The sequence below is a fragment of the Schistocerca cancellata genome, chromosome 6, assembly GCF_023864275.1.
Source record: "Schistocerca cancellata isolate TAMUIC-IGC-003103 chromosome 6, iqSchCanc2.1, whole genome shotgun sequence".
In the NCBI taxonomy this organism is placed as follows: domain Eukaryota; kingdom Metazoa; phylum Arthropoda; class Insecta; order Orthoptera; family Acrididae; genus Schistocerca; species Schistocerca cancellata.
Window position 1 is genome coordinate 212,556,050 of NC_064631.1, and position 15,158 is coordinate 212,571,207.

At 44.6% G+C, this 15,158-nt stretch overlaps 1 pseudogene; it reads left to right on the forward strand.

Moving 5' to 3' along the window:
• The first annotated feature begins 4,555 nt into the window (after positions 1 to 4,555).
• LOC126089683 (5S ribosomal RNA) lies at positions 4,556 to 4,673 on the forward strand (annotated as a pseudogene).
• Positions 4,674 to 15,158: the final 10,485 nt, after the last annotated feature.

Sequence of the window (15,158 nt, forward strand, 5' to 3'; positions counted from 1 at the left end):
GGAAGTACGTAAAGGCAACACACACTCACTTAATATCACTCAGATTTCCAGAAATGTAGTATGGTTCAAATGGCTCTGAGCACCACCGGACTTAACTTCTGATGTCATCAGTCCCCTAGAACTTAGAACTACTTAAACCTAACTAACCTAAGGACATCACACACATCCATGCCCGAGGCAGGATTCGAACCTGGGACCGTAGCGGTCGCGCGGTTCCAGACCGTAGCGCCTAGAACCGCTCGGCCACCCCGGCCGGCAGAAATGTAGTTCACCTAAGTATTTGGCACACTACAGGTGTTCCTATGAATTTCGCTATTATTTTTGAACTGGTATTCCCAGGTCGCCTGATGGTACGGTAGCACTCAAAAGAATTTTTGGTAAGCGTTAGTCACAAATATATAAATTTAACTGTGTAATAAGAAAAACTGCCAGTGGATACTTGAAATTTACGTAATTATAACCCATTTAGCACAAAACTACATTTAGTTTGTAAGAGGTCCGAGCAGATGTAATTTCGATGTATTGCTCATGCGCTGCCTGCGATATGCAAGGTATAAGAGAATCGCTGACCAGAGAGCAGGGTTGACTGAGTAGGGACTGTGTAGCTGTAGCAGCAAGTTGTTGCTAGTCTGCGCTTGTCTGCAGTCTACTCTGGTCTGGTATTGTGTATCGTGTTGGCTGGGCCGGTCGCGGTGCAGCGATGTCGGAGCCTGAGTATTATTGTATAAGGTAAAAAGTAGCCTCGCGCATATCTAGTAATGTTATCTGAACTCCCATACAAATGTTTTAAAAATGTCCTAATAATAATCTTTGTCATATAAAGTAATTTTTTTACAAGCATTCATTTCAATTTAAAGAATTTGCTAATTTCTCCAATCCATGATCGTTCCGATTGTTGCAAAAGAAAAATCAGTTGCTTTCTTTCATAAATGACAAATCCATCGGCCAGCATTGCACAGAGCTGTGCCGGAAAAATTTATTGTAAGAGCAGATATTTGGCGACTTTACTGAGGTAAGAATTTTTGCTTTTTTATTCAGAATGATCTTACAGGGCCATGAGGCAGCACTGCTGTCGTCCAAAATTTACCAGGTTACCGAATTTATTTTTTATTACGAGGTTTAAGAATTTTTCTGTTTCGAGCTTACATTAAATGAGAAAAGAATTTTGTGGGTACATTAAATGTGAATGCATTTCTGTACGGAGATTATAAATGGGAACCAATTTTGTTCTGAGGTTACACTAAAATTAGAATCACTATCTATAATATTTATTTATTTTATTATTTTTTGTGGGGAGGTTACAAGTTTAACGAATTTATCCTACATCAAAACAACAGTAGCAGTTCTGCTGGACCGAGCGAGGTGGCGCAGTGGTTAGCACACTGGACTCGCAGTCGGGAGGACGACGGTTGAACCCCGCGTCCTGCCATCCTGATTTAGGTTTTCCGTGATTTCCCTAAATCGCTCACAGGCAAAATGCCGGGATGGTTCCTTCGAAAGGGCACGGCCGACTTCCTTCCCTAATCCGATGAAACCGATGATCTCGCTGTTTGGTCTCCTCCCTCCAAACAACCCAGCCCAACCCAGCCAGTTCTGCTGGCTCAAATGTAACTTGTAGGTTTAAATATGTAATAATAAAACAACACTATTTTGGAATCTTAAGATCGAATGAGTATTTCGTTGCATAGCCATAGCCTTTGATCACAGCTGCACATCCGTTTGTCACTGAATCCACATGTTTTGTAATAGGTCAAGCGGAAGTCCGTCCAGTAAGGCAGCAGCAAATTGACCCTTTTTTCTGTAGCTTCTACAACGATAACGTCGATCTAATGCAGCAGATGTGTTTAACGTTCTGCCTTGGCTACTCCAAAAATTCTATTTTTTATCTGAAAAAGTCTTTTCAAATGGCCGGAGGTGTGCTTTGGATCATTGTCCGCTGTACCACTTCCTTCAACACAGCTTATTGGCAGGCGGGAGCCATCGATTCACGTGGTCTGCGCCACTGTCCATCCATGGTGACTGGCGACAAATGCAAGCATCCGTGTCTGATGACGGGTTAACGGTGGTAACCGTTTACGGCCCTGGCTCCCATACCCTATGGAAACCCTGTTCCTACGGATTGCCCATTGGGAGACATGTCTAACGCATCCTATGTTGAACTGAGCCATGATCTGTTGAACAGTTGCCCTTCTGTCAGTGCTGACGATCCGTCCCAGATGTCGCAGGTCACAGTCATCGCGGTGGCTGGACGGCCAGTAGTTACATCTGTTGTGCACCGGGGCACCATCATTCAAGCATTCACTATACACCCGGGGCACGATTGTACGTGTTAAGCTGCACCACTGCCGAAATCTAAATTTCCGTACGTTGGGCACCGATCACCATACACCGTTCGAAAGGCGTCAGCTCACGGTGAGCGTGTCTCTGTTATGATCTGGCTCGAGTATGGAATGGGCTCCATAGTGGTTCTGGAAGGGACTTTCAATGGTCCGCTGTATGTTGCTGCGGGACGGTTGGGCGGGGGGGGGGGGGAGGGGGGGACGGGGACAGGGGACCATCTCCATCGATTCTTGGCCTTCCAATACCCTGACGGTTCAGCGGTGTTTCAAGATGATAACACGCCGCCACATCGCACCCACGTCGCCCAGAATCGTTCCAGGAACATGCAGATGAGGCCCAAAGACTGAGATGGTCATACCGGAGCCCAGATTTGAACCCCATCGAGCACATCAGCGCTGCTATGGAACCCTGGTTCCATGCCACGTATCCCACACCCACGAACAGGCCGGAATAGGCTGCCGCTCTGCAAACGATTTGGTGTCAGCTGCTTGCAGAGGAATACCACGGACTTGTAGACTCACTTCCAGTGTGTCTCACTGCAGTCCCCTGGGACAGAGGAGGCACCACGTGGTAATAGGTGCTTATCCCATGACATTTGCTACATTATTATTGTATGATCTTGCTTGTTGATTGGATATGTAACAGCAGCGGCGTGAAACTCTTGATGGAGCGACACAGTTATATGCGTTGTTGTGCACTGACAGCATAGAAAGAGTGCTGACAACGTAACACCGCACTACAAAATAATTATGAGGGCTACTGTACCACGAGAACCGACAAAATTCACAAATGTCTCTACACCATACGTCTTGGAAAACTTTTGTAGTAAGCAATGATCAATGCACCAAAACTGTTCAAAAATTGGTTCCAATCTTCCTAAAGTAAATACGTGAATATACCGCCTAAACAGCGACCAGCTCTTATGGAGGGTGTTTCATTTGCGAGAACGGCACAACGGACGCCTGCAGGGTGCTCCTGTCAGACTTTGCTCTCGGCGTCGATGAAACCCGAGTCTGGGCAGCCGACAAGACTGATAGGATTAAAACTCAAGTTAGGACAAGGTATCTGAGCCGCTTGTGGGCGGAGCAGACTCCCGGAAGCGCCAGTTTAGAGCTTTTAGGTAAATGCTGGCCCGTAAGCCAATATCCGCATTAGCGGTGAGTAAACGAGCCTGCTAAGAGTTGCAAGCACCTAATCCGCGCCGCCGCTGGTCCTTTCATTAGCGGAACCGTAGACAAAGGAGGCACGGTGCCATGCAAGTGGCGCTCACGAGATCCTCTGCAGTGCCACTGGACGTCCGGCAGACTGCTGCCTCATCTCAAATTTTGACAGATGGTTACCTCCATCAGTGGACAAATTACGATGATGAAAGTTGGTCAAGGTGGGGCATGGAAGCTCAGTGAAGGTGACACATCATCCCTCGGTTTCTCACAGTACCTTAACCACCTACATTGTACATTTGCCAAATACGAACAATATTATCCTAACTTTCTCCGGAGTGCTTTCGGTAACACCCTCGCAGCTGGATCATCCATTCTAAGTATAGCTGTTATATGAAACTTCTCCCATCCTCCAGATTCAATGACCGGCCGAGGTGGCGACTGGTTTTTTATTCACTGGACTTGCATTCGTTAGGGTGACGATTCAAACCCGCGTCCGGACATCCTGATTCTTGTTTTCCGTGATTTCCCTAAATCGTTTCAGGCAAATGCCGCAATGATTCCTTTGAAAGGGCACGGCCGACATGCTACCCTAATCTGATGGAACCAATGACCTCGCTGTTTCATCCCCTCCCTCAAATCAACCAACCAACCAGATTCAACGATTATTTATGTACACTCGGAAGAAGACGTGCCCCGGTGGTCTACTGATGCGTCGCCACCACGCGGGTTTTCTCAAGATGATGTCAAAGGCGATCGCCAGTCTTTCCGAGGACATGCTGGTGTGACGGAGATGCATTAATAACACAAAAAATAAAACATAAATACACAAATAAAAATAATAAAAGACCTTCCTTGCATTCTTCTCTCCTGTGTTGAAAATAAAAAAATGGTAGCGTATTTGACAAAAAAAGTCGTTAGAGCACTTTCCTGCAAAAGGCAAATTTCCTGAACAATAAAAAAAAATGGTTAAGGAGCTAGATTACAGGCGCGGCCATATGAAGTTCGTTCCCTGGTTGGTTCCAGGATTTTTATTTGCCATTTATTATTTCTTTGCCAACGGCCTTGCCGCAGCGGTAACACCGGTTCCCGTCAGACCACAGAAGTTAAGCGCTGTCGGGCTGGGCTAGCACTTGGATGGGCGACCATCCGGTCTGCCGAGCACTGTTGGCAAGCGGGGTGCACTCAGCCCTTGTGAGGCAAACTGAGGAGCTACTTGATTGAGAAGTAGCGGCTCCGGTCTCCGAAGCTGACATACGGCCGGTAGAGCGGTGTGCTGACCACTTGCCCCTCCATATTCGCATCCAGTGACGCCTGTGGGCTGAGGATGACACGGCAGCCGGTCGATACCTTTGGGCCTTCATGGCCTGTTCGGGAGAAGTTTAGTTTTTAGTTTTTATTTGTTATTTCTTTTACCGCCCCCTCCCTTATCTTCTATCCTTCCTTTCCCCCTTTCCTTCCCTTTCCCTACCCTCACATCTGCCCCAGATCCCACATTTGCCTCTATGAATCCTCTACAAAATGAACTCCAAATCCCAGTTCACCTATTCTAATACTGTCGCCACATCAGAATCAACTCACAGCCACTCCATTTTCTAATTTCATTCTTCTACAGAGTTCGAATAGTTGAATTAACTGCCTGGGTAAGTCAGCCCAAAGGTGGGGGGAAGGAAACGGCAAACAACCTACAGTAAGTTCATGCCGAGTAGACTGAGGTGACAAAACTCATGGATTAGCATGGTGGTAGTATCGCGTACACAAAGTATAAAAGGGCAGTGCATTGGCGGAGCTGTCATTTGTACTCAAGTAATTCACGTGAAAAGGCTTCTAACGTGGTTCCGACCGCGCGACTTTGAACGGGGATTGGTAGTTGGAACTACGCGCACGGGTCATTCCATTAGGTAAATCGTTAGGGAATTCAGTATTCTGAGATCCACAGTGTCAAGAGTGTGACGAGAATACCAAATTGCAGGCATTAGCTCTAAGGACAACGCAGTGGCCGACGGCATACACTTAACGACCGAGAGCAGCGGTGTTTGCATAGAGTTGTCAGTGGTAACAAACAACATTGCTTAAAAACAACATTGCGTGAAATACCTACAGAAAACAATGTGGGACGCACGACATACGTATCCGATAGGACAGTGCGACAAAGTTTGACTTTAATGGGCTATGGCAGCAGACGAATGACACTAGTGCCTTTGCCAGCAGCACGACATCGCCTGCAGCGCCTCTCCTGTACTCGCGACCATGTCGGTTGGACTCTAGGCGGCTGGAAAACCCGTGGCTTGGTCAGATGAGTCCCGATTTCAGTTGGTAAGAGCCTATGGTAGGATTCGAGTGTGGCACAGACGCTACGAAGTCATGGACCCAAGTTGTCAACAAGGCACTGTGCAAGCTGGTGGTGGCTCCTTGGTTGTGTGGGCTGTGTTTACATGGAATGAGCTGGGTCCTCTGGACGTTTGGCTACTTGGAGATCACGGGCTGCCATTCATGGGCCTTATGTTCCCAAACAACAATGGAATTTTTATGGATGAGCATGCTGATGGTAGGATCTCACCGGGCACAATTGCTCGAAAATGATTTGAAAACCATCCTGGACAGTTCGAGCGAATGATTTGTCCGCCCATATCGACCGACATGAATCCCGTAGAACATTTGTGGGCCATAATCGAGAGGGCAGTTCTTGCAAAAAATTCAGCACCGGCAGCTTTTTCGCAAGTTACGACTGGCTATAGAGACAGCATGGCTGAATAATTGAGCAGCGGACTTCCAAAGACTTGTTGAGTTGCTGCATTACACCGGACAAAAGGAGGTCCGTCGCTATATTGCGAGTTATCCCATGACTTTTCTCACATCAGTGTAAAGGTGTGGTGTTCAAACAATACTCTGATGGACGACAGTTTTACGTTGTTTTTAAGGCTTGGATGATCAATGGCTAGTACCTTTGTCTTTGGTACAGTGAGCGACAAAGAGTACCCTGAGATTATGTTATTTGCAAAACATCACATATAGGGACCACCAAGAGCTACTGAAGAAAGAAACCTTTATTCACTACCAATGTTGATTAAACGAACATCTTGAGTAGCATTATATTACTTATAAATAAAATAAGAAACTATTCTGCACCACTGTTGATATTTTTGCTGGATATTATTATTGATGGTATTTTCAGTGGCGCAGGAGGTTTTCTTCTTAAATATTTTTGAAGGCGTAGTAAGATCGCTATCATACAATCTTATGTAAACAATGTTACGTTACCTGATGATGAGTGGTTGATCGAAACCGGTAGTATGTAAAGGTTTATTGTGTCAGTAGTTCTTATTGGTCCTTAAATATGACTTTCTTCATATATTTACTATCTGTAGGGAACCACTTACACAACACTTATGTTACCTGTTATTGTGAACAAACATCCCCTCTTCGCAGACTGTGCAGTGGAACGGGCTTTAGTTTGGTGCTGTTTTGAAATAAATGCTTACAGCATGTCAGTCACGTGTTTGGCTGGATTGAAGGCCTGCCATTAAATCGAATCTCGGTATATCGTTGACAGTGACGATATGTGCAAGAAGTGGCATCGAGTGCACCGACAGGAAATTTGTTATGTCCATTATCATTCAACATATTCCGGATATGTCAATGAACGCATGTACAAAATATTAACGTAATTATATTGTGATATGCTTTTCTAGAAAAACAAGTTTTTTGATAATTCTGAGGAGTCATTTCTTGGAGTGACTCCAAATACACTTTACAAATTGGAAATATCTTCCGGTGCACTTTCATATATGCTTCTGACAAAGCCACTATATAAATAAGCACAGAAAACGTGTGTACCTCTATAACGCTGTCTGAGACGACACGGTTATTTAAAGGGGAACACTCGTCATTAGATAACTGAGTCCAAATTCAGGACAATTTGATGCTTAACAATGTTGCAAAGACTGGCAGTTGATTCTCAGTACAAACAAATATAACAGCCATCCTTGGTCATTTGTGTTTTACAGGCAGTAGGACGTGATCAAAGGCATAGTTCTATTGCTGACGTTTCGTCTTTCAATGTCGCAGTGATCATCAGAGGCTATAGCGATTCGGAAAGCAGTTCCGATTTCGAACAAGTTCGGCAAACGGAACCGTTTGTCTTTTATATTTATTCACGTAACTACCGGTTCGTGACGTCACCAGACCGCTGATTAAGATCATCAACAGCGACGTGTGTTGCGGACACGATAGTGGGAAAAGATGGTGCTCCTTTATTTAGCTCTAAGGCCCACAAATTGGCTAATTTCTATCCTTCTTCTTCTCTGTTAAATAGTTTTTCCGCTCTACGGCCTCTCTTTGCATTCTAGAATAGAAATTTCTGCCCTCTTGGTTAAACTGTTGTTTCGATGCTTCCCTGGTCCCAGTTAAAGTCCACCAACTATCGTAAGCTTGAATATCAAGTGCTTTAAGTGAAATACCACTTGCTTAGCAATGCTATAGATAACTTCATGCTAGCGATTGTAAAATAAAACGTTTTAATAGTTACCTTATTACGGTATCAGTAGTCCAGGGGCTGCAGTAACACACTCTAAGACAAGAAAAACTACGCACCACGAACAAACTATCGGAATGGAACGGAAATCATAGATGTGATGCACATGTACAGACAAACAAAAGATTTCAATTCATGGAAAACTGGATGATTTATTCAAGAGAAAGACCTTCAAAAATTGAGTAAGTCAGTAACGCTTTGGTCCACCTCAGGCCCTTATGCAAGCAGTTATTCGGCTTGTGATTGATTAATAGAGTTGTTGAATCTCCTCCTGACGGATGTCGTGCAAAATTCCGACCAATTAGCGTGTCAGACCTTAAATCCCGAGCTTTAACGTTTAAAGTGTTCTCAATTGGGGAGAGCCAGCGACTTTGCTGGTCATGGTAGTGTTTGGCAAGCACGAGGATAAGCAGCAGAATCTCTCGCCGTGTGCGGTCGGACATCATCTCGCTGAAATGTAGGCCTGAGATGGCTTGCCATGAATGGCAACAAAACGGGGCGTAGAATATCACCGACGTACCATTGTGCTACAAAGTGCCATGGATGGCAACCAAAGGGGATCTGCTGTGAAAAGAAATGGCAGCCTCAGAGCATCATTTCTGGGTGTCGGGCCGTTTGGCGATCTCCACTGTGCGGGGCGTCTCCAGATACAGGACGACAATTATTGAACTACGTATTTGAGAAACAAAAACGTATATTAGTTACAAAATACGGCGTGCACACACATTACTCAGCATGTAAATGTCACTACAGATATCTGGATTTAGGTTATGACATGTTCGACATGCCTGCCATCATCGGCGGTGATGTGGCACTGACGAATAGCGAAATTCTGCATGACCCACTGAAGCGTCCGAAGGTCAATGCTGTCGATGACCTCCTGAATGGCTGTTTTCAGCTCAGCAGTGGTTATGGGGTCACTGCTATATACCTCTTTTTTTTTTTTTAATATAGCGTCACAAAAAGGCGTCGCATGAGTTCAGATCCGGAGAATATGGCAGCCCATCGAGGCCTATGCCACTGGCCTCTGAGTACCACAGAGCCAGAAGACGCTCTCCAAAGTGCTCCTTCAGGCCATCAAACACTCTCCTGCTTCGATGGGGTCGAGCGTCGTCTTGCATGAACCACATCTTGTCGAAATCAGGGTCCCTTTGAATAATGGGGATGAAATCATCTCCTAAAACCTTCACGTACCGTTCCATAATCACTGTGTCATCAAGGAATATCGCACTGGTTATTTCGTGACTGGATATTGTACACCACACAGTCAACTGTTGGGAGTGAAGAGAATTCTCGATCGCGAAACGCGGATTCTCAATCCCCAAATGCGCCAATTTTGATTATTGAGAACCCATCCAAATAAAAGTGAGCTCCGTCACTAAACCAAACCACATTCAAGTGAAAGTCCTGTTCGTCAATTCTGTGGACAACAGTGATGGCTAAACACAAGCGCTGTTCCAATGCCCTGGGGGCATGGTGGCTGATAGGTTTGAATTTCGCACGGGAAGATATGCACGTCTTCAACAACAGTTTGTTGCAGTGTCTCCCAGATGGCTCCCACCTGTTGTGCAGCTCGTCTGATAGATTTCCTGGGACTAGTTTAAATCCACAGCTCGTACCTTGCAGATGTTTTCAGGCGTTTTCACCCTTTCTGGACGACCGACAATGCCAACACTGTCGTCACGAATAGTGCTTGTTCTCTCAAACTTGGGAATCAAATTCTTGATTGTTAGCACACTTGGACCGGTTGCCTTCAGCTTGAATTCGGCCGCAAACATCATCTGAGTTGTTATTGGCTCGCATAGTAGGCCTTCAGAAGCGCTATACGCTCAGGCACGCTGTACCGAGACATTTTCAAGTGCAAATCGTCGCCAGCAACGAGGCGCGTGCGCATACCCTTACTAATTCCTACCATGCCCCGCAGCCAACCTTGCAGTATGAACGTCCTAAACCAAACCGTTCAGAAGTTATGACGATTTTATTTCGTATAGTTCAATAATTGTCAGTCCGTATATCTTCGCTGGTCATCGGGCACAGTTCGAAACGGGACTTATTTCTGAAGACTACTCAATGAGATTCCAGGCAGAAGACGTGCCTGGAGACTTCCCGGACAGCTGTGAGATACCAACCTGACTGTCACCCGCCATAGTGACTGACAGTATGAGGTGCCTTTTCTCTTTATGTTACGACCCCTTTGATCGTCATCCATGGCACCCTCACAGCACAGAGGCACGTCGATGATGTTCTACGTCTCGTTTTGTTGCTCTTCATGGCAAACCATCGTCGGATTACATTTAAGCAAGATAATGCCCACCCACACACGGCGAGGGTTATTCCTGCTAGTCTTCAGGCTCGCCAAATAAACCTTGGCCAGCAAGGCGCAGAGTCTGTGCGAATTGAGAGCGTTAAGAGCATTACGGGCAGTGCCATCCCGCCAGCTCGGGATTTTGACAATATAACGCACGAATAGGACAGAATTTGGAACGCTATCCCGCAGGAGGACATCCAACTCTAGCAATCAATGTCAATCCGAATAAATGCTTCCAATGCAACCAATGTTTCTGGAACTGTAATCGCTTGTTTGTCTGTGCGGGTACATCACACCTATCGATGTCCGTCCCATTCGGATAATTTCTTCGTGGTGCGTCGTTTATTTTTGTCTTAAATTGCATATTCTGACACAGATCGAGGTTTTTCATTTATACTACTGAAACACATTTTTCGTTCTTTTAACATTCTCAATTATTGCATTGACTTCAATTCAAAAGCTTGTAAATAAAATTTTATTTCACAGTGAAGACTTTCGCTGATATTAGTCTTCGTTCTCATAACTTCCGACAGTTACGACTTTGAACAGACTGAGTATTTCTAACTCCTTGTACAAAAATTAACTTTTCGTTACACACACGCTGTGATGGCTCGAGCTCAAGTCCAGAGAGAAAGAAATACCAAAGATACATATTTGGGTATTTATATGCCGGCCGGTGTGGCCGAGCGGTTTTAGGCGCTTGAGTTTGGAACCGCGCGACTGCTACGGTCGCGGGTTGGAATCCTGCCACGGGCATGGGCGTGTGTCATGTTGTTAGGTCGTTAGTTAGGTTTAAGTAGATCTAAGTTCTAGGGGACTGATGACCTCAGATGTTAAGTCCCATTGTGCTCAGAGCCATTTGAACCATTTGATATTTATATCGAAAGCAATTTTCTTTGTGTTTTCGATACTGTCGGCAAATTTCGTTTTAATGCAATAATTTTTTCATTAGGTTAGTTTTTCTTTGCAAGATATGTCACTCTATCCACTTTAGTTTGAACTTCGGGACGGCTATATTTCTGCAATGCATATATTCTTGCATAGAAAACATACCGAATGTTCTCATAATTATCAACATTAATGACGTATAAATGCAACAATAAGCCAATCCCCGCTGCAAAAACCGCGAACCGTCCAAAAACGACCAATAATGGTATCGGGTGATTCCATAAGTGGATAGATTGGCATCGATCGATTCAATTTGGAAAAGAGACTATCAGCAGTGGGCCGTTACAAAGTGCATCATCTACTAGTGACGATCCTACAGTACCCAGACGACCATTGTTTCCGAGTTCCTTAAGCCGAGTGTTAATGATTCTTTACACATGACAGCATGTACGAGGGATTTTATGTACTCCTGTTGTGGCGACGGCAATTGTAGGTCCTTTCCAGTGTTTGAATATTCATGCGCCTTTGTTTTTGCTCTATACATTGTGTCGATACCTTGTCTTTTGAGTACTCCGTTGATGCGATCTGCAACTATTTTTGCGAATAGGAGGAAAATTTTCCCTTTGTTGTTCCTTTTTCATTAGAAGATACAGACCGTTTGTGGCAAAATGCTCCATACACTTCCTTGTGAGAATAGCCGTTTCTTCTGAATGCAGTTCTTAAATTATAGAGGTTATCCTCCAAATGTTGTGGTTCACGATCTTTTAGCCTGGTCGAGCTATGTTTTGGTCACTCCTCTTTTCTATCTGAAACCGTGACTGTAATTACTGTGTGCGCGAACTCTGTATAAACTTTGTGCCCCGAAGTTCCGTTGGATTTTCCAAGTAATTGTGAGTTCAGAAATGAAAGTTGACGTTTTTTCTCATGGTGAGCTTTATGTTACAACTAGCTGTAAAAAACCTGATTCACATGTTTCTTTTCTACCTTTTATTTTCTGCTAACATTCAGAATCAGTCAAGAACATTCGACAACAGAGTAAAAATTAACATTCGAAAACTTGTAAAAGTGTTAGTGAACAGCGCTAAATAGAAGCGTTTGCCAAAAATGTTCAGGATATATATGTGATGCACTTCCCATTAATTCCGTATTACCTCGGAGATCAAGATCATTCTCGAATCTCCTTCATTTTATGTAACATTTTGGAACATCCTACAACATTCTCGGACATACTGGCCAGTCTCGGTCACTTCTAGACTCGATTCCAAGCTATTTCACGCTCTTACCATAAGATGTCCGTCGGTGTGATGCTCCTTTTTGACACCTGTATCGCCGAACCTTACCCCTGCAGTTCCAAACGAAACCTGTATGAGTGGCGGTCGGAAGGCTCAAAGAGTGTGTGGCAGAATTTATAGCGGCCAGCACGGACAAATCATGCTTACGTTTATTATCTTGTCACGAACAAATACCCTCTTTAGACACCCATATCTTCATAACTAACCCCTGCAGTTCCAACAGAAATCGTTGTTCATGGATGGGGATGGATCACACCATATAACCTTCATGCAGCTGCAAAATTCGCTTTCGAAGTTTGGGCAGCATCCACAGACCCACCACACTTAATTTATTACATACATTGATTTACATTATTCAGTAAGCTATCATTTCCGTACGGGATGACTCCGTACTAATACATTTGTTTTCCGTCGTCATAATTCCAGAGAAAGAAAATGACGTACACAGCTTACCATCACCAGTACATCGACTTCCTCAGAAAAGAAATAATCGTTTTCGTTAAGAGTCGCAACTAAGTCTGTCATCTGTTATCCATTTTACCTGGACATGTAAAGCATATTGCGTTATCTAAAAACAACTAACTTCTTTATATTAATGTGGAAAAAACAGTGTCCAATTATTGAACGGTACTGGATTAGTAGTAACTACGCTACCTGGCCAAAACAATGAAGCAAGGAGGAAACAAAATGAAACTTCGCGTTTTGAGAGGGTATGTGATCTGATGACAAAATCGAGTCAAATTTCCAAAGGACTTTGCGGTATGAGCCCACATCAGTATGATGTTGCCCACCTCTAGTCTGGATGCAAGCACTGATTCGGATGTCACAGGTTTCAAAAGACCACTATTCTCTCCAGACGCAAGCTGGCCCACAGCTGTTGTAACTGTTCCTTGGTATCCTGCACAATCGGACTAATTCACATCAGAATGTGCCACAAATCTGAATATTGTACGATTCGATTAGTTGACCAAATGCAAACCCACAGAGCCATCTTTCAAATTCTATGAGATTCTGTTTCACATGAGTACTCGGCATTTCCGTGTCCTTCACAGTGACCACTCAACATCTGCCGCTGTTCACACCCCTTGTGTATCGTACCAGGCCAGTAATATCTCTAAACCCGAAAATCACTAACGCATTCTGGTGCCTGTTCTATCTGTCACAGAGAATTGTACCTCCTGATTGTGAAAACAGTAGTAGACTACATAGTTTTAATTTATCATTTACGCGGTTTTCCCGGTTAGGACTTCATCAGGTAACGTTAAAATTAATGCCAAGAGCATATGTCACGTTAAAATTAATACCGACAGCATATGTCACATCAAACGGAACACCAGAACGGATTGTACTTAGGTTTGACGACAAAAGCAGTTACAGAAGCAAGGAATTCGATGATAGATATACAGGGTGTTACAAAAAGGTACGGCCAAACTTTCAGGAAACATTCCTCACACACAAATAAAGAAAAGATGTTATGTGGACATGTGTCCGGAAACGCTTAATTTCCATGTTAGAGCTCATTTTAGTTTCGTCAGTATGTACTGTACTTCTTCGATTCACCGCCAGTTGGCCCAATTGAAGGAAGGTAACTTTGACTTCGTGGCTTGTGTTGACATGCGACTCATTGCTCTACAGTACTAGCATCAAGCACATCAGTACGTAGCATCAACAGGTTAGTGTTCATCACGAACGTGGTTTTGCAGTCAGTGCAATGTTTACAAATGCGGAGTTGGCAGATGCCTATTTGATGAATGGATTAGGACGAGGCAATAGCCGTGGCGCGGTACGTTTGTATCGAGACAGATTTCCAGAACGAAGGTGTCCCGACAGGAAGACGTTCGAAGCAATTGATCGGCGTCTTAGGGAGCAGGAACATTCCAGCCTATGACTCGCGACTGGGGAACACCTAGAACGACGAGGACAGCTGCAATGGACGAGGCAATTCTTCGTGCGGTTGACGATAACCCTAATGTCAGCGTCAGAGAAGTTGCTGCTGTACAAGGTAACGTTGACCACGTCACTGTATGGAGAGTGCTACGGGAGAACCAGTTGTTTCCGTACCATTCACAGCGTGTGCAGGCACTATCAGCAGCTGATTGGCCTCCACGGGTACACTTCTGCGAATGGTTCATTCAACAATGTGTCAATCCTCATTTCAGTGCAAATGTTCTCTTTACGGATGAGGCTTCATTCCAACGTGATCAAATTGTAAATTTTCACAATCAACATGTGTGGGCTGACGAGAATCCGCACGCAATTGTGCAATCACGTCATCAACACAGATTTTCTGTGAACGTTTGGGGAGGCATTGTTGGTGATGTCTTGATTGGGCCCCATGTTCTTCCACCTACGCTCAATGGGGCATGTTATCATGATTTCATACGGGATACTCTACCTGTGCTGCTAGAACATGTGCCTTTACAAGTACGACACAACATGTGGTTCATGCACGATGGAGCTCCTGCACATTTCAGTCGAAGCGTTCGTACGCTTCTCAACAACAGATTCGGTGACCGATGGATTGGTAGAGGCGGACCAATTCCATGGCCTCCACGCTCTCCTGACGTCAACCCTCTTGACTTTCATTTATGGGGGCATTTGAGAGCTCTTGTCTACGCAACCCCGGTACCAAATGT